This window comes from Pyrgilauda ruficollis, unplaced genomic scaffold (genome assembly GCF_017590135.1).
Source record: "Pyrgilauda ruficollis isolate IOZ18807 unplaced genomic scaffold, ASM1759013v1 scaffold93, whole genome shotgun sequence".
In the NCBI taxonomy this organism is placed as follows: Eukaryota; Metazoa; Chordata; class Aves; order Passeriformes; family Passeridae; genus Pyrgilauda; species Pyrgilauda ruficollis.
Window position 1 is genome coordinate 3,566,137 of NW_024531377.1, and position 25,947 is coordinate 3,592,083.

Here is a 25,947-nt window from a genome sequence, read left to right on the forward strand (position 1 = left end):
AATCGCCTTTTATGGTTGTACCTACAGATGTCTTTTGAATTTGATAGTAAAAACATTTAAACTCATAATGTTTCCCAAATCAGCTAAATCCATTATATCACCTGTGCCAGTTACTATATTTGTAGGGCAGTAAACAGTGGCCTTTATTGTTTGCTGTTCATGGGGCTGTGCATAAGAACGAGCTTAGTCTGTCTCCAGAGATATACGCCTACCTTGCAGGCACCAGAAATATTATACCAGCTTAAATCAGTTCAGGCTTTCCATGCTGTCACTGCCTCCCCTGTTTTGATTTGGTGACGGTAATCTCTATTCACTGCTGTGCTGATACCCTTCGAGTTAAGGCCCCTTCTCCACTTCTGCTGTTTCTGGAAGAAAAATTAACAAGTGCAGCTTAGGCATGTTATGAACAGTTAGCAAATTTCCACACCTAGGAGGGTATGTGGGCTCAGATATCTGATTTTCTTTGCAAGCAGATGGAGAGGTGAAAATCCTTATGTGGGCTTGTCATATCCTTCTCTCAAACCCTCCAGAAAAGTAGGCAAATGGAGGTGAGACGGTGAATTATCCAGACATCAAGTAACTTAGCTCTTCTCACAGGCAGTGAAATTTGCTCAGAAAACCCAGGAGAGAGGAAAAACCCAGGTGGATGTGGAACATGGCCGTTTCAGTAAATGAGCTACACGAGGTCTGTTAGGGGAGAGCATGGGCGTGAGGGCAGAGCCATCCCAAGGTGCCCTTGGAGTAAGGGCAGTGGGGGCCCTGAGGATCACATCTGCACTGCTCTCTGGGGCACAGGGCTTTGGGGAATGCACCTCATGACCTCCCACCTCGGGCATTTAATGGCCCCTTCTCATCTTTCACTTTCTCTCATGCAATCCTTTCCTCTTCCTCTTCTTCCACTCATCGAATTTATCATTTAATACTATCTCTGGGGCTAATTTTGCAACTGTTTACATGGTATAGGACCATTAGGAAAGCAATTAACACATGCTGATGAGATTTAGGAAGTGGAAATAGCCATGTAAACTGCAGATTCATAAGTAGCTTGTGAGACTCAATTTGAAAACCATTTGATGCAAGCACAGCCTAGGCCATTTCTCACCAAGAGCTCCTAGAAAGTCTCTTTATTCAAGTGACTGAGGCTTTTCCAAGGAACAGGAGAACATGAGTTATCTTTCTGCTGTTCTTTGGCAGTTATAGAGAGGCGTGACTGGCTGCCTAATGATATTTTCCATATTGTTTATCTTTTCTTCCCTTTGAGTGCCACATGGTCTATCATTCCCTCAGCTCAGATACAGGCCCCAAGGGGACTTCGTCTGCAAATAAAACACGGAGCTAAGCAATAGTGATTAAAACCCCAAATGTTTTAGGCATACTGCTCTTGTTAGTAACACTGGTTTCAAATGATTTCCCTCCTCTCTGTGTCCCCTCTTGGAGACTTGTTATGAGCTCCGTGATGCCACTTGTCATCCAGCTGAGCTAACACAAGATGAATGGAGGGGTCCCACTACAAATCATATAGCCAAAAAAATGTTTAGTAAAGCTAATCCCAGATATAATAAAAAAAATTCCTTTCTCTTGTGTTCCTATGAAGGCCTTAAATTCTTTGCGCCATATGTTTGCAGGTCCTGTCAGTGGACAGATAGTAGCTTGTATAATTTTCTGTTTTCCCTTTCTGTTTCTCAGGTGCTAATACAACTTGAAGGACTCGATAATTTTCAATTTCACCCCATTGCAAAAGGATGTTAATTGTTGTGAGGTTTTTTCTCCCCACTGTGGGCAACTTTCTAGTTTTTCAGTCTGTTTTTTCACATGAACTTTGCTTATGTGGCCATGTTTTCAGTCTGGCTGCAAATCCCTTTCCAAGAGCTTTTGAACCTTCTTGATGAATTTTGCTTAAATTTGATGGAAGTGCAGAAAGGCAGAATTCTCAGAAATAATCATGCTCTTACAAGATCTGTTAATGCAGACATTATGATAGAGGAGTGAGAACTAAATTCATGCCCTGACTGAGCAAACATTATTGTTTCTCTTGGCAGCTGGTACTCGCTGGCCCACCTGCACCTACTGCTTCTTGCTTTGCAAGGATGCTGTCCACGGGGTGGGAAGGAGACAAAATTAATGCAGTGGGGATGGAGGTGGGCTGAGGGGCACAGGGAAGCATGTCTGTTGGGAATCAGAGTTTGCTGCTTCCAGCTCTCCCCACAGGAATTGTTTTGTGGCTAAATTAAATCTATATTTTTTTATTTCAAACACGTGGAAAGCTTGACTTCGGCACCAAATGGCATTCTTTTTGTGGATGTAAAGCCAGTACCTTAATATTATTTTAACAAAGCCTTCTGAAATGCACATACATTTCCAGTCAGCCGGATTCTTCCTTTTTGCTGAATACTGAACATTCTTTTCTTCCCCTCACTGTTGTCTTTGGCTGTAGAAATTGTACTTTCCACTTTCACAAAAACTGTAGGGGCATTATGAATGCCTGTATTTTTCTTGAGCAGACTTTTTGCTTTCTAACAAAATGCCTACACTAACTCACTTCACACAAGTTCAGCTTTCAGTGTCTGTGTGTAAAGCACAAGGTGCTTATCTACTTTGCCTGTGTAGTTGCAACTGAAAATTAAATTTGCCTTTGTATTTTCTACTAGAGTGCTATGGTGAAGGCTTGACAAGATGTCATGTCCTTCTTCAGCTGCCTGCATGTCAATGTGATAGACAAAGAGATTTATCTCCAAATGGTACAAAATTGTTCTGGGGTTCTTAAGGAAAACAGGAACACCATTGCTCATTATTGTTTGTGTTACCAATTTTCTCCACAGTTTTAAGTATAAAATATTTTAACCGAAAGTTTATAAAGTGAGGTGTTGGCATTGAAAGGAGTGCTGTATAATGTTTCACATTTCCTAATCAAATTACAAGCTTTGATTATCATCTCCTGACAGCACTCTCAGCAAGGAGAAAATGTCATTATTCTTACTACTCTGATAGGAAAGTGAGATGATTTATCCAGGGTCACCCTGGAAGTGGCGGAGAGTGCGCTGCAGTAAGATTCTGGTCTACATTTTGGTGCACGGAGTGCCAAAGCTCCTTACTTAGCTACTTATAAAATTTTTCCCAGTATTTTATTAGCCCATTTTAGCATGTATTTCTTCCATGCAGAGAGCCTCAACCCAACAGGCAATTAGCCATATGCATTTTTGCCCAGTTTATCAAACTAATGAGAGAGCCATGACTGCCCTACGGTACAAATACCAAAAGCCACACGTACCCATGACTGCATTTTCACCCCTCTCACCTTCCTAGACTACAGCAGCATAAAAATTTTGGGACAGCTTTCCATTTAGCATTACAGGGTTGGACTGGAATTTTTGCAGATATTGCAGATGCCATCACTGCCCTGTTTCTGTTTGAAGTTTTGAGGCTGCCCAGGAGTCTGACCACAAGTCCATGGCTGACAGCCCATGGCACATGTTACGCTTGGGGACATTCTGCTGATGCTATGTCTTTCATGCTAAGTTATTGCTATTTAAAATTCAGCAGTTTGCCTTGCTCTTGTCCTTATTTTCAGGAGGCACCAGTGAGGACTCATTTCGCCTGGCTTTAACCATGTCATCAGCCAGAGTGACCTCAAAGTGAGCCATTTCAGCTCCCCATGTGCTGGGCTGTTTTAGGCATCCAGTTTGGGATAGAATGGAGCTCTTTTTGGAGCTGCCTAGAGGAGGGAATCTTGGTGACTAAGTCTGACTAAATGCCTGTTTCCTGGTTAGCACAAGTCAACTGAGGTGAATCACACAACAGAGAGCCTCCTGACACAAGAGGCAGAGCGTGCCAACACAGTTGCCTTGATCTCTTCAGCTAAAGCATTTCAAAGGATTTCAGATGGTATTGTTAATTTTGCATTAAGACCCGGTCCATTCTGGGTTTGAGATTGCACAAGGTCTTTGGGAAGCCCATTCCAGTGCTTGACTGCTCTAATGTTGAAGAATTCCTTCCTATTAACTAGTTGGGATTTCTCCTGCTGCATCGTGGGACCAATGCCTCTCATCTGCCTGCTGTGCACCTCGGAGAAGAGTCTGGTGATAATCTCTTAATTACCTTCCACCAGTTGTAGACAACAGCTAATTCCTCCCCTCAGCTCCTACTCCTCCAGGCTGAATGAACAAATGAGAGCCCTCAAAAAGATATGACAGGAGAATTTCGAATTTCCAACATTTTTATGACTTTTAGGAAGAAATTCCCCAAAGGCTCATTCCTTTTTTTTTTTTTTTTTTTTTTTTTTTTTTTTTTTTTTTTTTTTTTTAATTTCAAGTATTGACCAAATTGATGACTGATTCTCAAGTCCACAAAGGTACTCTCTAAGGCAACAAATTCTCACTGGATCACTGTAGGCATATCAGATGAGGCAATGTAGCTGCAGTGGGAAAGAAGGATCTCAGAGGAGGAATGGCTATGGGGGGATATATGCCGAAGTGGATATGGGATCAGGTTTTGCCCTGGCATTTGTACTTTGCAGGAGTTTTGCAGAGGAACATGTTCATCTACAGACATGTGGAATCAGAAAGAGCGCCCAGGTTGCTTTGGTCTTCATCCAGCAGCTCTTGTCAGCCGGGCATGGACTCACTTTGGATTCACACAAACATAAAACTTTATTTAAAACCTCCTGGAGTTTCCATTCTTGGACTGGGGGTTTCACCAGGTTTGTTTACCTTATAAAAACATACATGTGGAAAGAGTGCAAAGAGGTTAACTCCATCAACAGTGAGCGGTGGCAAAGGCGGTGCAATAAAACCGTTTCGGGGAAAGTTAAGACAAACCATCTCCTCACAGCAGTGGAAATTATGCCACGGTCGTTTTCCACTACTCTCCCACCGCACAGGCTATTTTATGACAAATTCCGCAGCTGAACAGTAGCACGGTTTTCCCCTTCGTGCAGCGCTGTGGGGGGGATGAGCCACTGTCCCTTTTGCGCTAATTCCCGAGTTGCGCCGCCCGCTTTCCCTGCGCGGCGCCCGCAGGCCCCGAGGCCCCGGCCCGCGCGGTCCCTTTAAGGGGGCCCGGCCGGGAGCGCTGCCATGGCAACGGCGTGACAACCGTGACCGGAAGTGAGCGGGGTCAGAGGCCGCGGGAACATGGCGGCGGCCCTGGCGCCCACGGGTGGCGGCGGCGGCGGCGCGGCGGCTCCCTGAGCGCCTCCCGCCGCGGCGCTGCCCCGTCCCAGGTGAGGGAGGGGCGGACGGAGGGGAGGCCGGGCCGCGGTGCTGGCGGGGCTCCGCAGCTCCCCTGGCCTCGCCGGGTCGTTCTCGCCCGCCGGGCTCTCAGCCGCCTCCCGTTTGTCCCCAGGCATGGTTGCCGCGCTGTAGGACGGCCGGGAGCCGCGGCGATGGAGGAGAGCGCTTGAGCTTGTCTGCGGAGGCGTTCCGTGTGTGTGAGACGTGTACGGTACCCGAAACCTCGGTTTCACTGCTGCTGTTTTTGTTGCACTTGGAGGAATAAATAACCGGAGGCCTGTTGTTATAATGTCATCCTTAGTATCTTTCCTTTTGGGGAACAAACTGAGTGTCTTGTTTCTCTTGTACATACACAGAAGCCAGTCAGGTTTTTTTCCAGCTGTAACTGGGTGGTTTTCCTTGGTTATTGTGCCTGTTGTCACTTTTCCCGTTAGTACTGGCGTGTGTGCTGCCGTCTGGGCTGGAAGTGCCCTCTGGCAAAGCTAAACTTTGACCCGAATGGCCTCTTGTGCAGGGTGAGTGCTGCAACAAGGCTCGTAGCTTTGCACAGCCGGGCTGCTCAGCACATAGCTGTGGCTGAAAGAAGCTGCAGACTAAAAATAAATGCTGGAGTTAAACTGGGCGTCCAGCTTCACACTGGTGCTTCTGTGTATTCATTGAAATACAGTTCTTGGTCACTGGACTTCTTTAATCTCTACTTTTTTAGTGCATGGAGTGAGCTACACTAATGGGTAGTGTATTTTACTTACTGATTGAAAGCATCACCATATCTCATGTACTTCATAGCAGCTGTGTGTTCTGTCCAAGGCACAACCCAGCCTCTGCTTTTGGACCATTGGACTTTCCAGTTGTAGATAGCATGGTGGCCTTCTTATGTTTCTCAAGCATGAGCTTCTTCCCCTGTAAAACAGAGATTAATAGATGGGTCCCCTCCATCCTGCTTCTTACTTAACAAATGGGGAAACTAGGATTACAAAAAGCACCAAAATATGTATTAAATTGAACACAGAAATCTAAAATGAGTTGGTTGACTTTGCAGTCATGTTTTACAGTGTTAGCTCATAGTCTGAATGCAGAGCTGCAGTGGAAGCTGTACCTCAGGAAATCAAGGTGCCCTTTACCAGTGTGAATTCATATTTGGTCAGTGTGTGGGCTGCAGCTGAAGAGTGTGGTCTCACTCTTTTCCATGGCTGGCCATGGGTTTTTGTTACTCTCTTTGTAGTGGATTTAGTGGTTGAATGATTTCAGGGACAGTTGATCTAACAGTTTTATGGGGATGGAAGTTATTCCAGTGAGTGCTTGCTCTGATATGAATGAAAGCTGTTTTTCCTTCTGTGCTAATGTAACCCAGCTGCGGGTCAACCATAATGTGAAACTGTACCTCACATGAGAAACCAAATCTCAGAGTGGTCATTCAGAAATCAGAACTACACCTCAAACTTCTGAAAAGTTTCAGTTTTAAAAAAAGAAAAGTCAGCCATGTGTAAGGAGTATGTGGTAAGACTGAAGTGAGTATAAGCCTGTGAAGGAACTTTCTCATCTTCCAAGCGTTTTTGCTCCATTCACTGCTTGCCAAAGTGTTTCTGTGCTGAAAGAGGGAAGTCACTTGCAAACCTTTATTTAGTCCTCAGAGGCTGGTCCACCATGTGTACTCAGTGAGGCAGAATCTTGAAGGAAAGATAATTTTATACTCTACTGTGAAAACCAGACTGAGATTCCTCAGGGAGACCTTGATTCTGGTATGGTCCAGCTCCTCAGTCTCAATGAGTTTTGCTTTCATGGTGTTGCCCGCCTTCCCCACAAAAGCAGTCTGGAAAGAAGATTGGAAGCGAAATAAGGTGTCATCTTCACACCCCCCTGGGGTTTTAGTGGTGTTAGGATTTGCTGGATCACATAACCCTTTCTCCAGCTGCTCATATGGGAAATTCTTATGTGTTTCATCTGTTCCTGCAGAGTCTCTGCTCCTTCAGCAGCTATTTTTAGTAAAGCCAGATTTTTAATTCTTAGATTCTTAATGTGAACTGCCATGGGTGCAAATCCTCTTGTTCTTCTGCTGGCTTTCTACCTAATTCTGTCCAAGAGTTTTCCCCATAGAGTTTCCTTCTCTTAATTTTTGTTTGGACAGTCTCATGTGTGTCTTTTCTTTCCTGTCACTTGTCCCATCCTTCAGTGTGCTGCTACCCCTTACTCCTCCCAACTGCTTTGCCAAAGCACCTTTTTTTTTTACTTTTGCTGGCTGCTTCTTCCAGCTTCTTGGGATGTGCAGAGTCTTTGTCTCAATTTATGCTTTCTTCCTAACTCATCATTATTTACAAATAATTGTGTTTTCCTCTGTCCTTCTTTCCTTATTTCGTTCTCCTCTTCTCCACTTACAGTCTTGTTCAAGGCTGTCCCTTCCTTGTTCCCTTGTTTCTTCAGGTCGTGGTGCTGGGAACACACAGACATGAGGCACTGAGCTCCACAGTCTGGTTAAATGTATTCTTGGCACTGGCCGGAGGAGAGCTGGCTTGTTTGTGCCGTGTGTGTGTGGTGCTTGGTCAGCACTTAGGGCTAAGAGAGGGGGAGATGGAACCTTTGGAGAGTTGAATTTTTGGAACAGGTCCCTGCTGACTGTGAGCAAAAGCTCACAGTTTGATTTCACTACTTGTTGCCTTTGCTTAACAAGTAAATTGCTCGTGAAAGACAATTCTGCATTGTGAATTGTCCAATTTTTTGCTATAGCAGGGCACAGTGAGATGTGATAGAGCTATGATAGCAGAATTCTTCAAACATACCCAAAATGTCTCTTCATTTTCCTATTTTTTTTCTGTTGGCTGACCTAGTTTACTTGTGAACTTGACCTTGTTTTGATACAATCAATTTAATTTACGTAATTACATTTGTTTGTATTAGAGTTCTTGTATGCTGGGAGAGTCAAAACTGGGAGAGTTTTTACTTACCAATGCAAAATTAGTAGCTTCACACACTATCCTTTCATGAGTTTGAGGAAATTAATTTGCCTTTAATCTGATAGTAGGCTTAAGGTGGTTTCCCCTTGCTTTTTTCACCTTGCTTTTCCAAGATTTTGCTTGTATGATACTAAAACTCCCCTGACTCTTGAGGAACTTGTTTCAGGCATCCTTTGGTGTAAAACCTGCTGTTGATGTTATTTTAGGTATCAAGGGAGCAGGTATTACTTTCATTACAGTGTTTCTGAAAGGTACTTCTTAATCTCAGGTGCTTTTTCATTGAGCTTACGATGGTTTTATTGTTTTTAAGGCATCCAGCATCTCTTAGTTTTGAGAGAAATTGATCTCTATTTGCTCTTCTCCTTTGATGGCAGCTCCAGAGGTGCCATGAAGGCTAAATGAAGACTGCCTCATGAGTCTGTATGAAGCAGTTATGTGGATCACCTCACACTGCTGGTAGAAAGAGAATTAATTTTTGCTGAAGAGTTTCTCTGGTCCATTATAAAATTACTCTTTGAATGATGGTGGTTCTGTGAACTGCTGTGTCCCCAGACATGCGCCTCACAGTTCCTGTGTGTTTTCATATATAAATGACAGATTGTTTTGTACTCCTTTCACCAGATCAGTGAAACAACAGACTGGGCTGTAGTCAGAAGAGTCAAAAGATAACTGAACACTCAGGCTTTCACAGGAGACCCAAAAATAGAACACAACCAAATCTTTAATTTTTCTTCCTAAATCAAAGATAGACAATCAAAGGCAGTGCAGGTACTGACAAGTATGTGCCATCATGATTTTGAAACAAGAATGGAGTTACTTTGAATTTCTTGCAATCCTGCTAATTCCATCAAACTGTTAATGATTGTTGCAGATCAAGATTTAACTTAGTTTTCAAAGTAACTGGAATTTACAATGGTTATACATGAAATGGTCAAACAGATCTGGGTGAGCATGTGATTATATTTAATTATTGTTTCCTTTTAACTTTTGCATGGTCAAGTATGATAAAGATCCCATGAAGATATGAATGTTAATTATGAAGTAATAGAACATATGTTCTATGACCCTTTGAATCTATTTGAAGACCCTCTCTGGTGTTTAAAGGTAAAAATATTGCTGTCTTGCTACACGTGAGAGCTTGGATGCAGTTCATCCTGATGCAATTTTAACAGGGATAAAAGGGCTGAGGACCCTCTGTTCAGCTTGAGCAGCTCTTGGAGACAGAAGAGCAGAGAGAGATTCCAAGGCTTTTTTTTTTCTTCTCCTCAAAGAAAATTCTTGAAGTAATTAATTCCACATCACTTGGTAATTTTGCTCTTAGATTTCATTATGGTTACTCCTATCTGGTGTTGGTATTGATGTTTAACATTGATTTCGTCAGTCTTCACATAAACAGTCTGCATTTGTTCAGATCGAGTATTAGCATTGTGTTTGAATTCAGAAGATAATTGCATATCTTGCAAATTACCCAATGTCTGTTTCATCTTGAAACATTTAGAAATCCATTTCAGTTTCTCATAATTATAATGTTTTAGTCAGACAGCAATCTAAACTTAGGACTGCACTTTGGCAGTGATATGCTTGTTTTTCTAAAATGAGCAAAGTTTTTGTGGTTAAATTTTCCTTTCATTTAAGTATAGATTTTAATCAGTGTAGGCCAAACTTTTCCAACCATCTTTAAAATTAGCTCAAGCCATATTTTAAAAACTGTGTTCTCCTAATAGGATTTAACTTACTTTGAAAAATGTATGCAGAAATTAATGTTTTTAAGCTGATTAATGTTTTTGAACTGTTTTTACAATTTGTTTATAGACAGCCTCAAATAGGATACTAGTAGTCTCTCTGTAATAAATACCACTGAAAGCACTTCACGCTGTATTTCTGAAATTTGAAAGGTAGCTGTTCAGAAAGAAACTCTAAATTCCATTCATCAAGCAGCTAAATTACAACATCAAAACACAGTAAAATGCCTCTGTTTTTCCAGACTTCTTTGCAAGCAGTGTGTGAAGTGTCGGAGATTACTGAAGTTTTCATTGGTTGTCTTGTATGTCCTTGGGCAGGGTATGGTTACCATTTTCAGTTGGTGAGTTAAAGCTGTAAACAGATGTATAGCAAGTGTACAGCTCTGGCTAGGTGATATTCAGCATTTTATGTATTCCCACGCAGAAGTGGAAAGGAATCTGAATTGCCTCTATCAGGTGACTATTACAACCCTCTGAGTTGCTGCTAAACATTTGCTTGTTTCACTTTCTAGAAAAGTGCTAGAAAAACCCTCAATTAAAAAGACCCCAGAAACTGTTACCAATCTTGTATCACTGTTTTATACCCAAATGCAGGAAAAAAGGTCTTGGCTATACTGAGAGTTTTCCAGTTGGCAGAGTGTTCAGAGATCAAGGGAGTCAATCTGTCAGGAGACTTCTCTTCAGATAGACCATTTCTTCTGATCACAGGTAGAGTGAATTCCTTTCCCTAAGTGTGAGGAGAAATGTAAGAGAATGAGGAGTCCTCTGGATTTCCATTATGTGGTTTTATATGAGATGTGCTGGTTGGCTTTGATAAACTGTTTCTCTAGTGAAAATAATGTCAAAAAATTCTGTCCTAGTTTGGACATGGAATTGTGAGAAAGCTTATTCGGTTTTTTAGACGCTTTATTTTATTATCAGATGCTAGAAGACTAGATCCTGCTGGTTTTTAATACCTGTAGTAATCAGGCATTTGTTCAGCTGATCAGTTCCATTTGTTATCAAGATCGTGTTTGTGATCTGCTTGAGTGTAAAGAGCATTGGTTTTGAAAAAGCAGATAGTATTTTAGCAAGAATAAAAAATAATAAATTTAATAATGACTGGTAAAGCTTTCCTTTTTTTCTAATTGCTGCAGCTTGTGCTATTACCTTTAAGAAATTTATATGATGAAGCACTTTTAATTTCACTCAATGATTTTGTCTTCTAAACTCAACTAACTCTTCCCCAGAATTCTTGTGGTACAGTGGGAATTTCTTAAGCATTCTGTTCACAGAATTGCAGTTACATGTTTTGTCCTCATTGAGAACAGCTTTTAACTCTTCTAATGATAAGCCAGGAGGACACAGGTATGATAAGCCAGGACACAGTGATGACCACATGCTGATCCATGGAAGATAAAACTTTTCAAAGTGAGCCAAGCTGCAAATGGGCTTTCAGGCTTATGGTCAGAACTTGGAGCTTGTTTCTGGTTCTGCTGGGTAAATTTTTGAGATTGTGTTATCAGCTGGAGCTGGGGGCCATGTGCTCCAGGGAAGTCACGGCTTGGTTCTTTAACAAAGCCAAGGAAAACTGCAAAAGATTTCTCAAAGAGCAAAACAAGTAAAAGAAATTTAGTCTCTGTTGGGAACTAGCCCTTTTTTTTTTTTTTTAAACTCTTCACTCACGGAAATCCTCTTTCCTTGAAGAATCCAACATTTTAGAAAGCGTGAGGTAATACACTCATGCCAAGGTTATCGAGACAACCTGTAGTCTGGTAAGGTAAGGCTAATAAATTCCTTTCAGCCTCCTAAACAGCAGCTTTCTTCTGGTCCTCCCTCTTCAGTGTGAAAACACTACTAATCTGTCAACTTACCTAGTGAATTCCTTTTAAAAAAAACAGTTTTAGAAATTTCTTTTAGGATCTCTTGCCCAGGTCAGTGGATTTCTCCTCAGGACAAGTAAAAATGGTGGGCTGCCAGTGAGCTATTTATGTGTAATTAATCATCAGATAGTGGAATTCCCAGTTAATGTCCTGGGTATTGGCGTGCATCTCACATTTGGAGAGGGGATGTTTGGTTTGTTCAAAACTCTCTTAAATAATTACAGACTGTCTAGGAAGATGGAATGTAGTGTTCTGGTTGTGTTTGATCTTTCTAAACTTTGGTGACAGACTGTTTGAGGAAAGGATTGGTCTTGCTGCATTTTCTGCTGCCTCCATGACGTGGATAGATTTTGCACTAGAGTTTCCTTAAAAAAGTGCTCATGTCTCAATATGATTTACAATAAATGTTTTGCAGACTCATCTATTTCTAACCATTGGAAGTGACAAAGGGTGTGTCTCTCCTAAAATTGTGGCTTTGCTCAGAGAAGTGTGTTCTTTTATTAGGAACATCAGGTTTAAATTTTCTCTTGAATACCAAGTTTGAAATGAAATCCTTACAGTTATCCACTATTTTGAGTCCTTGCATGGGTCTACCATTCATTACAGAATGAGTACTTCATTAATTTGTCATAAATTATTCTATCTTGAGATGCCAATTTCCAAAATTTACTTACATTTTTATAGAAATTATTATTCTATCTCACAGAATATTTTTACTTGTATGCATTAAAGGTAGGCATTGTATGTATTGTGTCTCAGTCCCACTATGAAGAAAGAATCTTGGTCTTTTTAAATACTGAGAAGCATTTAGTTTTGCACCTCTCTTGGATGCAGTGTTAGATGTTGAACAGTGTCAACTCCACTAAGCAATAAAAACCCCACACTTTCAAACAATGCTTGAATTGAACAGCACATCTTACTTAGATTATGACAGTGGGTAAAAAAGCTGCCTGTTTGTCTTGTCTGCCACCTCAATAGTTTTTGAAAGACAAATGCTTGCAAAGTTGTCAGAGGTCAAACAGCTATTTTTTTGTGTGTGTGTTCTAATTACAGCAGGCCATCAAAGGATCTTGAGAGATGTCTGACCTGCAAAATTGAGACAATGGCTCTGTAGTTATGGAAGTATGGAAATTAAGTTCAGACAGAAGCAAATGTGCATGAAGTGGTCACAACAGGGATATTGCTAAAATGGTTATTGATAGCACAGGAATACATATTCTGTCTAAAGGGAAAAATAGCTGAAAAGACATGGGGTTTTTTGAAGTAATTTCTTGAAGTAAATAGGGTGGTCTACTGAAGAACAAACATGATGTGTTACACAGCACTCTTGTGCAGTAGTTATCTTTGAAAACATACTAATAGCAATTATTTTTAATTGGAAAGAACCTTATGAAAAGTTTAGAGGATTTAGTAAAGTTTTCTTCTTTCAGTCACATGTTAGCTGGGTTTTCTGGTGGTCTGCCTTCTCTCTGTGCCTTTGCAGCTTGGCAGACTTTCACTCTCCTGCAACAGAGCCAGGCCCCTGAAATGGCTGTAGGAAATCCTTCCCCTTTTTAAAGGGAAGGTGTAAGTTATTCCTGTGTTGTCTGTGATCCCAAGTTCCTTCAGGTCCTTGTTCATTTTACATGTCATCAGTGGCAAATAGAGGTGCTAAATACAGCTGTTCTTTCTTTTCTAACCTTATGGAAGGCATCCATAAAAATCTTTTAGGCAAACTGGCACTGCACGTATTGCCCAAAACTTTGTTATCATGAGCTTTGGGCATTCAGCTTGCCTTCAGAACTGAAGGTAGCATTGCTGTGAGCAGAAAGCTAAAATGAGTTTGCATACTAGAAAGAAAGATTATATTCCCAGTCTCCATGATCTCTCACTGTATTGAAGTACAAAAGTAGCTGGAAGAGGCATATTTAGGACGGGGTTTTGTGAAGTTTAGAAATATATCATTTCTTCATAAGGTAGGCAAACCTTCAAATTTAGGGAAACTGTCCGGTAGCTTTGGATTTCAGTGCAAGATATTCTCTCTGAACACAGTATTAACACAGATGATAACATTTACTAGAAGTCTCACAAAATGGCATATTGACTAAGAGATGCCCAAAAATGGAAAGTAGTAACTGCAAAATATTGTTGTAAATATAGTTCCACAGGTGGCAGAATATTTTAGAATAAAAATTTTCAGCTGTACAGACAATTATTTGATCTGTTAGAAAAGTAATATTTTAGTGAGTGCTTATAGCATAACAAGAGGAAAAAGAAATTATCAACAGGTATTTCTTTACATTTAGCTAAAGGTTTACAACCTTTAGAGGGAGTGTATATTACAAGCTGCAAACTCAATACCTTTGGCCTGAATATCCTGCAAAGATCCATTTCCCCAGGATTTTTACTTGTGGAACCTTAGTTCTTCTGCATCCAGCTGGTACAAGTCTCCCTCTTAAGAACTTGTGTTTTGATGTTAATATGGAGGAGTGGCCCACCCTTAGGAGCTGCATCTACTTCTGTGAGACCTCGGTATCTGTCCTCCTCCTGAGAAAGATTATGGTGTGCTTTTCTGCTGATTTCAGTGTTTTGAAAGATTTTGGAGGGAAGTCATAAGAACTTTCCTGTCTGGTTTGGGAGGTATTTGTTACAGAACTATCAGTCTGTTGTTCTTGAAAACAATCACCCAGTTAACATCTCTCTCCTAAGCTGAACCTTACTGAGATCTGTCAGATTTCACCAGACATGGGACTGAGGAGTAGAACATAAAAGAGAAGTTAATGTTGGAGTGGGATCTGGAGAGAAGCAGTGTTGTGCGCAAGTATTTTTCCGTTTTCCAAATGTTAAGCTTCAACCACGTTAATAATATTTCTACAAAAATATTACTCGGCTAATTTAAAGCAAAACTCTAGAACTCTTATATCCCACATGGCATGAAACATTCCTGTTTTTTTTTTTTTTTTTCTTGGTGTATTAACTTCTTACACAGAAAGGAAATGAATTTTAGAAAGAATGTTATACATAAACCATTTGAGACATTCTCTGTTAAGGAAATACCATCTGTCAGGAAAGATGCAGCCAATGTTGAGTTATATTAAAAACATTGTAAAGGAAACATTTCTCAAGGAAAAGTGGTTTAATTAAAACATTTTAACTGTTTTGCTCTGGAGAAAGCTTAAGAAATTTCAATATAAGCATTCTAAATGCAATCATAATAAAAGCTCGATTAATTTTTTCAGAAGGAAGTTAGCTTGGATAAGCTGTTCCTTAATGTAGAATAAAGAATTTTCTGACTACAATGTAACTAGTAGGAAAAAAAGAAAAAGTCTTAGAATCATTATTTTATTACCTTCAAATTCTATAGTTTGATTGATTTAATTGATTTTTTCTTGATGGACAGAATTTATTTCAAAAGGAAAACAGGTTACATTTTAGGGTTTTCATATTAATGTTTTTATTTGAAAATCAGGTTTTTTATGAGCATTTAATAGCACTAGAAGACATTATTTTGCTTCTGTGAAGGAAAAGTGAAGTATTCATAAAAAGGTACCTAGATTAAGAATGAGAAACATTAAATATGATAGGATTTGCTTTTTCTTTAACTCAGTCAAGCCTGCTGATTTAAGGAATTGTACGTTGACTATACAGATTTACTCTAATGGTTTGAAATAAAAGCTTCTGCTTTAATTAATACTTTGCTCTTTCATCTATTAACCTGTTGGTGTTATCAGACCTACCCTGAAATGTAGCAAATACAGAAACAGTTATGTCTGATTCTTTCTAGCTCCAATTGTTTGGGGTTTTGTTTTGTTCTTTTTTATTTTTATTTTTTTTTAAATTTAGTTAAAGAATTTGAAGGGAATGCTTGGAAGTTATGAGTTCTGGCCAACTTAAATACTTAGGTTTTGATTTTTAGGAAAGCCTACTTATTGTACATGGGAATGTTGGATCTTCCTCTGTTTAAGATATCCTACCTTGTCATTGGAGTGTTTTCCTTTCCTTTCTTCCTTGAAAATAATAAAATGACATTTCTTAAGTTACATGATTGCTATTAGAGATGAGCAGCTGTTATTCTCCCAGATTCTCTTCACAGTAGGCTCATGATCTTAGACTTCATTAAAATACCAACAGAAACATAAGTGACAAGTGATATATGGGCTAAGTTTCTTAATGTCACCCACATCTCCTTATTTGAATTGACAGGATGTATTTCCATTAACACATTATCTTTTTTTCCACCTTAAAAAACTTGCTGTTTACCATGGCTTGTATTTTAGGAACACCTTAGATTTAAAGAATGTGGTCTGTAGAACTCATTTGACTTGTTGCATGTGCTGGATGTTGTATCCTGAACTGAACAAAATATTGGAGATGATCATCTGAAGGTTTCTGTAGAAAAAAAAAAACAGAAGAAGACCTGGATTTTACTTTTTGCTTAAGAAGCAAGATATGTAACATTATTAACGGTAACCACTTGTGATCCTTGTATTTGAATAGAAAGGTTCCAAATTGGACATCTATAAAATAAAGAATGCAAAGCTTTCACAGCTGCTACTGTAGCTGATAACAACTGTGAATTGTGCTTGTGACAAATATTCTGAAAAAAAATTAGTCTGGAAACATTCCAGATTAAGCAGACACAATTCATATGCTGTGTGCTGAGTTGTAATATAGGCCTTGAGTTATAAAAATATAAATAGGATCTTTTGTGAAAATAAATTATTGAAATGCAACACTTTCATATAGCAGTATAATAAACTTAAGATGGAAGAAAAAGAGGAAAAAAAGAAGGTTTTGGCCTAGAATTTTAATATGTGAGCACTCTACTATGGGAAGGGGAAAAAGAAATACAAAGTAATTTCTCCTTCACCCTGTGGTCACCCTGTGGTCAAGACCTGTGCATTAGATAAGGTGGAGTTCCTGTGTGAAAGAAAAAACCAGCCAGGCAGCAACAGCCTTACATCTGTTTTTTTTTAATAATTTCTCTGTGTTTCATTGTGCAGCTTCAGTATCCCAAATGGTTTTTTTGAGTGGTGCTGAATCCCCTGATCTCTGCTGTGATTGTAGCAAATTGTACTTACACTGAGGATGACCCCTTGCTAAATGTCATCTTCTCCCTCCTGTAAATTCTGATGTTGCTGTATCTGACCAAAACACTTTTTGGGCCAAAACTAATCATTATGTTTTAGATTTCCACAGAATCACTTCATCTGTGGTCTGAGACTGTGATTTCCTGGCACTCTGTTTTATTGTAGGCAAATGATAGATACCTGAGACCGGTGCTGACTCCACAGAGAGGTCACTGGATTGAGTTCATGAATATAGGATCAAGAGCACCAGAAGAAGAAATCTGTTAGTATTCCAAGTTATTTCTACAAAGCCATTTACAATTGCAAATGGTTCTGCAGTTTGACTGAATTCTGCTTTATGCCTCTCACTTAAATATTTCTGTGGTCCAGAGTGAAGCAGTTCCTTGTCTATTTACATGTGCATGATTGAGCACATAGGTTATTGTCCCAAGAAGTAGGAGGAAAATAGCCTGTTCTAATTTTTCAACTCACATTCTGAAATTTTCCTCACAGTAACGTGTGAAAGTTGTACTGGCCATCCAGGACCGCTTGTTCTAGTTGCAGGCTGATAGCTCTGCAGTCAAGGTGAGGGATGTTGATTGGGATACCTTTCTCCCAAGGAATTAATACTGAACCTCTGTGCTTTGACTTTTACTGTCTAATTGGTGATAGACAGCTTTCCCTAATCTTGGTTGGCTTTCACAGTGAATTTCAGCCTCCTACAAATGTACTTGAAGTTACTTGATGTAAATGCACCTTAGTCTTTTATGATATTTAGAATGAGACAAAGCTGATTTGATGAACTGGCAGACATCTTTGCAGTACATAACTTGGAGAGATGCGTTTTAAATGAGGTGTGAAGTTTGGAGTTTTAGATTTATCATACTTTACCTTATTTGGTAATGAGTCTTTTTCAGCTTTTGATGGAGGGCACAGTGAATGCCTTTATTGGTACATCTGATAACAAATTATAATTAATGCCTTGAATTCCCTGCTAGTGGTAAAAAAAATAATATTCCTCTATGCACCAAGTAAACTTTGATGGGAGAAAGTGTTACCATTTCTAAGTATATTTTTGTTATGTGGTCTGCATAATAGAAAGTGACTAAATTGTGCTATCAAAATGTGTAACAGCTTTACAGAAATTGCAAGTTATAGATGTTATTTTATAGGGTATCTTGCAGCTGACTTGATGTGGTTCATAATATATAGAAAAACCTACTTCGAGCTTAAAAGAATCAGTTATGGTATCTCTTCATGTAGTTTCCCATTTGTATGTTTGATATCTCTATCTGACAGTATGGAAGCTAGAAATAGAAAGTTATAAAGAGAAATTATTTGACTAGATAAAGTGTTATGGGAGAGTTCATATTGAGTCCCATTAGCTATGTTGTGTTGAACTGCAGCCAGACATTTTGAAATACTTTAAATCCCTAATGTTCCTGAACAACTGGAGGAGAATCCTGTTCTAATATTCCTTCTAAAAGGGATTATTATTTATTTTTGTTGTAGTTTGGTCTAAGAATTTCAGTGAAGTATCAGGAAATCATTATATTTTTCCTTACTGACTCATGCAGTCAAACCTGATTTGAAGCTTGGAGTCTGTTACGAGTAAAAAAGACTTCTAAATATGCTGTTAGACATTTTAGATCACTTTCAATTTTGTATTTTCCATAATGTATGTAAAATCCCATTTCTTGCTTGCTCTGTTGCCATTAATCTCTTTCTTCTTTGCTACGGTGTTAGTTATTAAAAATTCTGACATCCTAAGCAATGCTCATCACATAACATCTCATTTTCTTTGTCTGTTACATTCCTTTTTCATAGTGCAGATTGCTGTAAATTGCTCTGGAAGCACTATGAAAGAATAATGGCTTAATATAAATAAGTGTAAAGGAACTTGCAGTTGTTGCTCATGTCTCCTAGTCTGCCTAGGTATTTGGTTCTCTTACCAAAATGTGGAGGGAGAAAAGTTGGAAGATCGGTAAACTTTTTTTTTTTTTTAAATATATTTACAGTTTCCTAAAGTAATTTGAACTATTTTGATAGGCCGTGCTGTGACACAGAGCTGCTAGGTTTTTCTCTCAGCGTTGCAATATTTCACAACATTATCAGCTTTATTATTTGCTTCATGAAGCTTAAACTGTTTGAAAGGAAACTGAGGACTGGTGAATTTTTAAGTGACTTTATAGTTTCCCTAATTTTGCAGCTAGCAGGGAGATATTTTCAGACAGAATTTAGTTTCCTGAAAGCTGGCCTTAATTGTTCTGCTCTGAGTTAGGACCAGGACCAAGGCTATTATTGTAGTGGCTAAAGCAGAAACCCCCTCAGCAGTGAATTTGGTGGGCTCTTTGCCTTCTTGTAAAACCCTCTGCAGCAGCTTTGGTGAAACTTTTAACCCTTCAGGCTTAACTTCCCAGCTTATCAGGATACTCTATTTCTTCCAGAAATGTTTAGGATTGAGTTCCTACGCAGACACATACTGGATATACAAGAGAGAGTTCAGTGAAGGGCCACAAAGATGGTGAGGGGACTGGAGCATCTCTGACGTGTGAAGAGGGGTTGGGAGCTGGGGCTGTTCAGCCTGGAGGAGAAAAGGTTTGGGGAGGGACATGTTATCAGTGTGTGCAAATGCCTGAAGGGAGGATGCAGAGAGGATGGAACAAGGCTCTTCTCAGTGGTGCCCAGTGACAGGACCAGAGGCAGTGGGCATAAGGAGAGACACATCAGAAAACACTTTTTTTGACTGAGAGGGTCAGTGAGCACCAGCACAGGTTGCCCAAGGTGGTTATGGGGTCTCCCTCAGGTATTCATCAGCTCACTGGCTGATGGTCCTGCTTGAGAAGGATAGGACCAGAAGACCTCCAGAGATCCCTTCTCAGCCATTCTGTGTGGATCTGTTGTCTGTAGGGTTTGTGTCTGTATGGGTTTGAGATGACTCATGGATGACTCTCTTCAAAAGAAAAAGATGTCTTATTAACTCCTGTAAAATTCTCACAGGAAATAACTACTTAGCTTTAAGTAAGCTGCAGAATAAGGGGTGTTGTTTAGGAAACAAATTTCCTTTCCACTTCTAAGTCTAGGGAATCATGTGAATTGAAAGTAGAAGTTGTAGTTTTAGCTGTTGTTAGAGCAACTTAAATGTACATTTTAACTAAGCCACCCTAGGAAAATATTACTCTTTCCTAAGGAGGGGAAGGACAGAGGCACTTGCTGTGTAGTCTTGCTATAGGTTGTTTCTCCTCTTGTGTTAATGGTCTTGCCCTGTAAGAAAGGAAAGAAGCACTTTAAAACATAGGAAAATGTGGTTGTTGAGCCACAAAAAAAATAAGTTTCAAGAGTGGTATTGATGCTATTCACAATCTCTCTCATTCTTGATTTTTGCTTTGATTTTGATAGTGACAGTTTAAAGAAAATTAATTGAAAACAATGGTTTTCCTTAAGGCAATGGAAATCTGCTTGTCGTTTTTGTCATGCTTCCATTTTGAAAATGCTGGTTTGTTTTCATAACTCTAAACTCAGTGACTTCAAAACGTGCCTGTACATTTTAATTGGCCTTCTTAACACATGCTTTGTTGTTAAATTAAACATTTTTATTGGCACAAAGATATTTGCCCCACCTATTTTCATTTGCTAGTGGTGGGAATGGTAACATTAAAGGCTGTTTAAAATATATGAAGGGAGTTCTGGGGTCATTCCCCACCTGTTGTTTATTTTGGTTTATGCAAGAACAGTCAAAAGTAATCATGTTGGTGAAGCTCTGTCATTTAAGTAGTGCTTTTGGAGATTCATAATTTACACATCAACAGGTTTGGCTTCTTGAAGCAAAACTTGGGACTTTTATGTTAGTGAACAGTGAATGTTGGCAAGAAAGGTCACAGCTTTAAAGTAACCTGAAGTATATTGCACTGTGTTATGGAACAAAAGACAGTAAATACAGAAAGTCTTTGATTAACTTCTCCTTTTCAAAGTGTCTTGACCTTTATTGAGTTCCTCTAGCTGACATTTTTAGAAGACTTTTAGTATTCCTTTCATTATAAAGGGTTTATTTGTGTATTTGCTCCCACATATTTCATTGTCATCTTCTCTGCCATTTGACTTTCTTTAGTTACAATGCCATCTACATTTCATATCAGGATGGTTTCTGTAGTAGTGGAATGATGTAGTCCTTTTTTGTACAAAATTCTAGAAATGCATTTCTGTGACTAGATAGTATCTTGGTACACAAAAATAATAGAAAGCAAAATTGAGTGAAAAACAAAAAAATTACCAAAGCTGAAAGCACCTAGGAAAACATTTGAAAGACAGCATAATATATTCATGTTAGGAGTAAGTCATATAGGATTCACATCACATATCTTTCTATTTTTAGTTTTAAAATTATTAGTTGCCATTTCTATTTAAAGATAATGACATATTTAGTCAGACTTAATGCAAGTGAATCATAGTATTGCATTATTATTGTATTAAACAGTGATTGTTGGTTGTGTTTCTTATACTCCTTATATTCTGGAGGGCAAAAATAACTTCTCAGTGCTCTGGAAGTTGCTCAGACATTTCAGTCTGGGGTGGTGATGAATAAATTATACTCTAAATAAGGCAGGCAACAGGAATTCATATTTTTGTTTTCTTCGACCAGCCTTCTCCAGCTGGCCCCTTTCCTTCTCTTTACCCCCTGTGGTTTTAGCCATGTAGGCTGGATAAGATTACAGATACTTGTTTTACAAGGAGTCACTGCAGACTTGATCTTTTTACATGACTCTTTGTGCTGGTTCTGCTGTCTGAGCTGGTGGCTCCCAGCTGTTCTTTAAAGGCTGTGCCAGGGGTGCCTTTTTTTGCCCAGTTCCACTCCTGGGGTTGCTGCAGGAGAATGAGAACTTCCTCCAACAGTTAAAGGTTGATTAAATCGTAGTAGGTGGCACCTTGGACAGCTGGCCAGCCCAACCAGACCTCCCTGGCTTGGAGAGGCAGCTTCTCAAGAGCATCCCTTGCTCTCTAATAACTGAACAAATCCCAGATGTAAGATTTAATCTTCTCCTTACTACTTTCTTCCTCTGTAATACTGTGCTCCCTGAAGCCTTGAAGCTGTTTTACACACTCTGAACCACCATTCACATCTAACAATGCCTCCTAGTAAGATATTCCATAAAATGGGAACTTTTCCTTAGAACAAGATACAGCATTTAGACTTTATTTTAAAGTCACAGGATTTTAAGTGTGGGGCTTCTGACTGATTTCCTACTACTGGTAGCTGAGTGAACCCAAGGGTGTGATTTATACCTTTGTTGCTTGAAGGGGCAGGTTGTCTGGCTGTTGTCAGTCCTTTTCCTTCATGAATTTGGGTACTCAGCAAGAGTGAAGAAGGCTTTAAAATTGCTTGTAGAACAAAAGGATTAGGTCTTTTTATATAGAAGACAAGAACAGTCTGCTAATGAGTGAGTAGTAGTGAGAAGAATGTAAGCCTGAGTATTTTATGGCATAAGATAAATGTTACCAGAGGCTAAGAATAAACTCACCATCTCTGTCTCTTGCAGGCTTTCTTCCTGCACGTTCTTATCGAGGTGTCTGACAAGACACTGTCAGACAGGACAACTAGCCAGCACTGCTGCTGATTGTTTGGCAGTTTCTGTGGCTTTTCCACTGGTCATTTCTTTGAACATCATACAAGATAACGAAGTTTCCTAGGTCAAGACACTGGAAATATTAATTCTCCATAAATGTTGTTCTGTTCAGCACAAGTCAGATCTGAGTTTATAGAATACTTTCTTTCTTCAGCCTCGGCAATTTTCCAGTTTTCTGAGGGCAAGCAGCCCAGCAAACACTCCTTCAGACAATTCCTCATCTTTCTCCTTTTTCCAGAATGAAAATCCAAAAATCTTGGCAATGGGGGCCAAGATAACAAAAGAAAAGTGGGTGTTGCCACTTCTTGCCAAGTTTTTTGTAAATGTTTCTCTCCTTCCCTGTCCCAGCATAACAGCAAAACTTCCCAAAAAGTCCACAATATAAACCAGACTCTTTTTCAACCTCTGCTCTAATTCAGAATAGATGCCATAAGGAAAATGCTAGAGAACAAATACTGTAAAGGGTATATGGTTTATCTGACTGTTAGGGTTTCATTCCTCATCAGTTAAGATTGCAGAAAGCTCTAGGGCAACTGGTAGGTCCTTGATGATGCTCTGGTGTTACTCTTGTTTCTAGGGTATCCTTTGGGTTGGTGCCAGTTGCTTTTCTTTTACTTTGTTGCAGGGAATCTTAACTGGGGCATGAGTGGATGGGTCTGTAGTTAAGGGCAGGCAGGAGTGAAATACTGTTTTAAAGAAGTGGAAAACACAGAGGTACAAGCACCAGCGAGTGATTCTAGGCTAGGTGTTCTCTCCTGCTTGCTTGTTCCTCCTCCAGTGTCAGTGAAATGATTAGAAATAGTAGGGAAGAGGAGGGGGCATGGTAGGCAGTGAGATCCAGGAATTAGTGGTAAGCAGGCCAGAGGTGGGATTAGAAACCAAGGCTGTGCTGGCAGAATGAGTTCATACAACTGAGGGGACAAAGAGCACTGCTGGATCAGAGCTTAAGACCAAAGGGCAGCAAGAGGGACAGGAAGCAGGTTCTTAGGGTAATAATCAAGATGCTATCTGTAGCTGCAGCATAAACTCTGTTTGAGTTTCTTCTGTACCAGGAGTATGTAGCAACCTCCATTGATGGAGTTCACAAGGTCAGCTCTTTGGCTTGTGTTATGCTGGTGGCTGGCTGCAGCTTTTGTCTTGAGTCACATGTGCTGCTTTTTCTACAGGTTGTTCTTATTTTAATTGAAGTTATTGCAGCTACAATGAATTTACTAGTAGGAGAGTTTTAAGAGGTTTTTTTTTTTTTTTTCCCCAGAGGGGTTTTTTTATTAAGAAACCATTGAACTTAAACTTATTCATACATGTGATAAGAAGGAATAATTTTTTCACCAGTGGCTTTACTAGAAGAAATTCTGTTTGAATTTATACATTCAAACTGTTGAGTTTGCTGCTTTTTGCTGTGTCAGGTGTGCAAAATTGATCTGTGTAATGAAATGGCTGTGTGTGAACTGTGCCATGACACATTCAAACAGCTAAAAATCGATTCCTTGAAACTATCTCTATATGTGTGAGTCATAGTGGGACTTGTGACCTCCCTAAAATGTTGGGGTTTTTTTTCAGGATCCTGATTGTGACCGTTCCCCAAGAGTTAAGTATCTATAAAGTATTTCCAGGTCAATGACTGTCAAAGTAGAATTCCAAATCAAAGGGAACAGCTATCCAAATTGAGACATAGCCTGGAATCTAAGTACCATGTCTGTGTAGGAAAAGAGCTTCTCAATTTCTGTGCTTTTGCTTCTATTTTGATTGCTAATATAGTTTCTTCTTTTATTTATTTTGGAAAGTGCTAAAGCTAGAAAATCTGATTCACTGAATCCAGGCAATGTCTCACTGGAAGACTCCTGGAAAACCACACTTGTTCAAGACAAACATGATGTCATTTCAGTAGCAGAATCCTTTTGTGAGCCTCCTGGAAACAAATGTTTTGCATGAGGACTCAATTTTTCTTGTTCTGGATTAATTCAAACAAATTACCCTGCAGACTGTATTTGTGGTAAGCTTTTTTTGAGAAAGCCTTTTCTTGGGCCACATTCAGAGACAAAACTGACTCTGAGTGATGTTTAGAAGCTGCAGAGGTTGTTAGCTTGTGAACAGGTAAATGTATCAAGCAGAGCAGTGTGTTTCAGTCTTCTGAGCAGCTGGGAAGATCAGTGTTCTTTAGAGCTTCCAGCAGGTGTTTCCATCTGCTCTACAAACTATTGTGCTCTCCATAAGCAAAGTATGTTGGCCTGGAACAGCAAAGCAGCTTGCTTTCCTTTCTTTAATTAGGTGATGACTTAAGATATTTACAGAGGAAAGAAGATAATTTGCTTAAGTAAAGCCAATTTATAATAGGGATGTTGAGGACTCAGCTTTATCTCTTGGAATCTTTTTTCCCCTTCTATATATGAACATTCCCAAGTTTCTGGTTTCTCTAGTGCAGGAGCAAAGACAGAAGGCTGCCTCTGAATGTCAGGGAGGGACTTAAGATATAAATCCAAATGACCTTATTGGGACTTTGACACATTTGCTTTCCAGCTGATTGAGAACATAGCCATGAGAAGAACGTGCTTGGGAATTTTCCACCTGCCCATTTGACGTAAGAGAAGAAAGAAACCATTCATTTCCTGACAGCATGTCTGAAAACTGGAGATGGAATGGTTATTTAATGTGTTTGGGTTTTGGCAATCTGATTCATAGTTTTTGAATGCTTGTAGTTGCCAGTTCTTGATGCAATGCATTTTTTTATTCCATGAATAAAAAGATGCAGCAGACAAATCTTCAGAGTGTCAGAGCACACTGTGGCCTGTTCTCTGTCTTGTTCTCCCTCTAATAGCAGGATAAATAAAAGTATTTTGAGGCCTGTCCTCTTCCATCAAGCTTCTGGGAAAGAAAAAAGAAAGGGAAGGAGGGGGAGAGGGGGAGGACAACAGCATGGAAAACTTTATAAAATTGCTTATGGGTTTCCTTTTCATGTGAAATTTCCCTGAAATTTTCCCCATGACTCATTTCCTTCTTATTCCTTTTTAAGTCTGTAGTTTGGGCTTTTTAATTTTTTTTTCTTTACAAAGACAAGTTGGTAGCTTTTTCCAGCCCAGTGTGATGTTGATTTTGCAATGGTATATATTTCACATACGGGCATTGCAGTCTAGTCTCCATATGGGCAGTTGTCCTCTTGTCTCTAATTTCTCTGCACAGAGCAAAGACAGGAAGCAAGGAATACACTTCCACGGAAAACAAATATAAATCATGTGTATTGTGTGAGGGAAGAGGTGGTAGGAAGCAGGTTTTTTATTTTAGCAGATGTGTATTGATGCTTACAAAGGTCCTGTGCTGAAAGAAGGTCAGTGAGAGAGTTTGTAATGATTTCATAGCTTCTGGCTTGCAGTTTTCCACTCATGCTGATGTACACTCCCTGCTGGGTGTAGAATTTTCTAGAACTCATTCCCTGAAATGTGATCTGCCGTCTTCTAAGTAATAAAGGCAGCTCTTTCCTGGATTGAAAACTTGTATAATTAA

General features: G+C 39.5%; 1 protein-coding gene across 4 annotated transcripts in view; it reads left to right on the forward strand.

The window, feature by feature from the left end:
* Positions 1-5,106: 5,106 nt before the first annotated feature.
* LCLAT1 (lysocardiolipin acyltransferase 1) overlaps positions 5,107-25,947 on the forward strand; it is a 112,662-nt gene continuing 91,821 nt past the window's right edge. Inside the window, exons 1-2 of one of the 4 annotated variants that reach the window (XM_041489413.1) lie at positions 5,107-5,218; positions 5,341-5,434. The gene's annotated coding sequence lies outside the window, so the exon portion shown is untranslated. The other 3 variants (XM_041489414.1, XM_041489412.1, XM_041489415.1) reach the window with 3 other exon arrangements.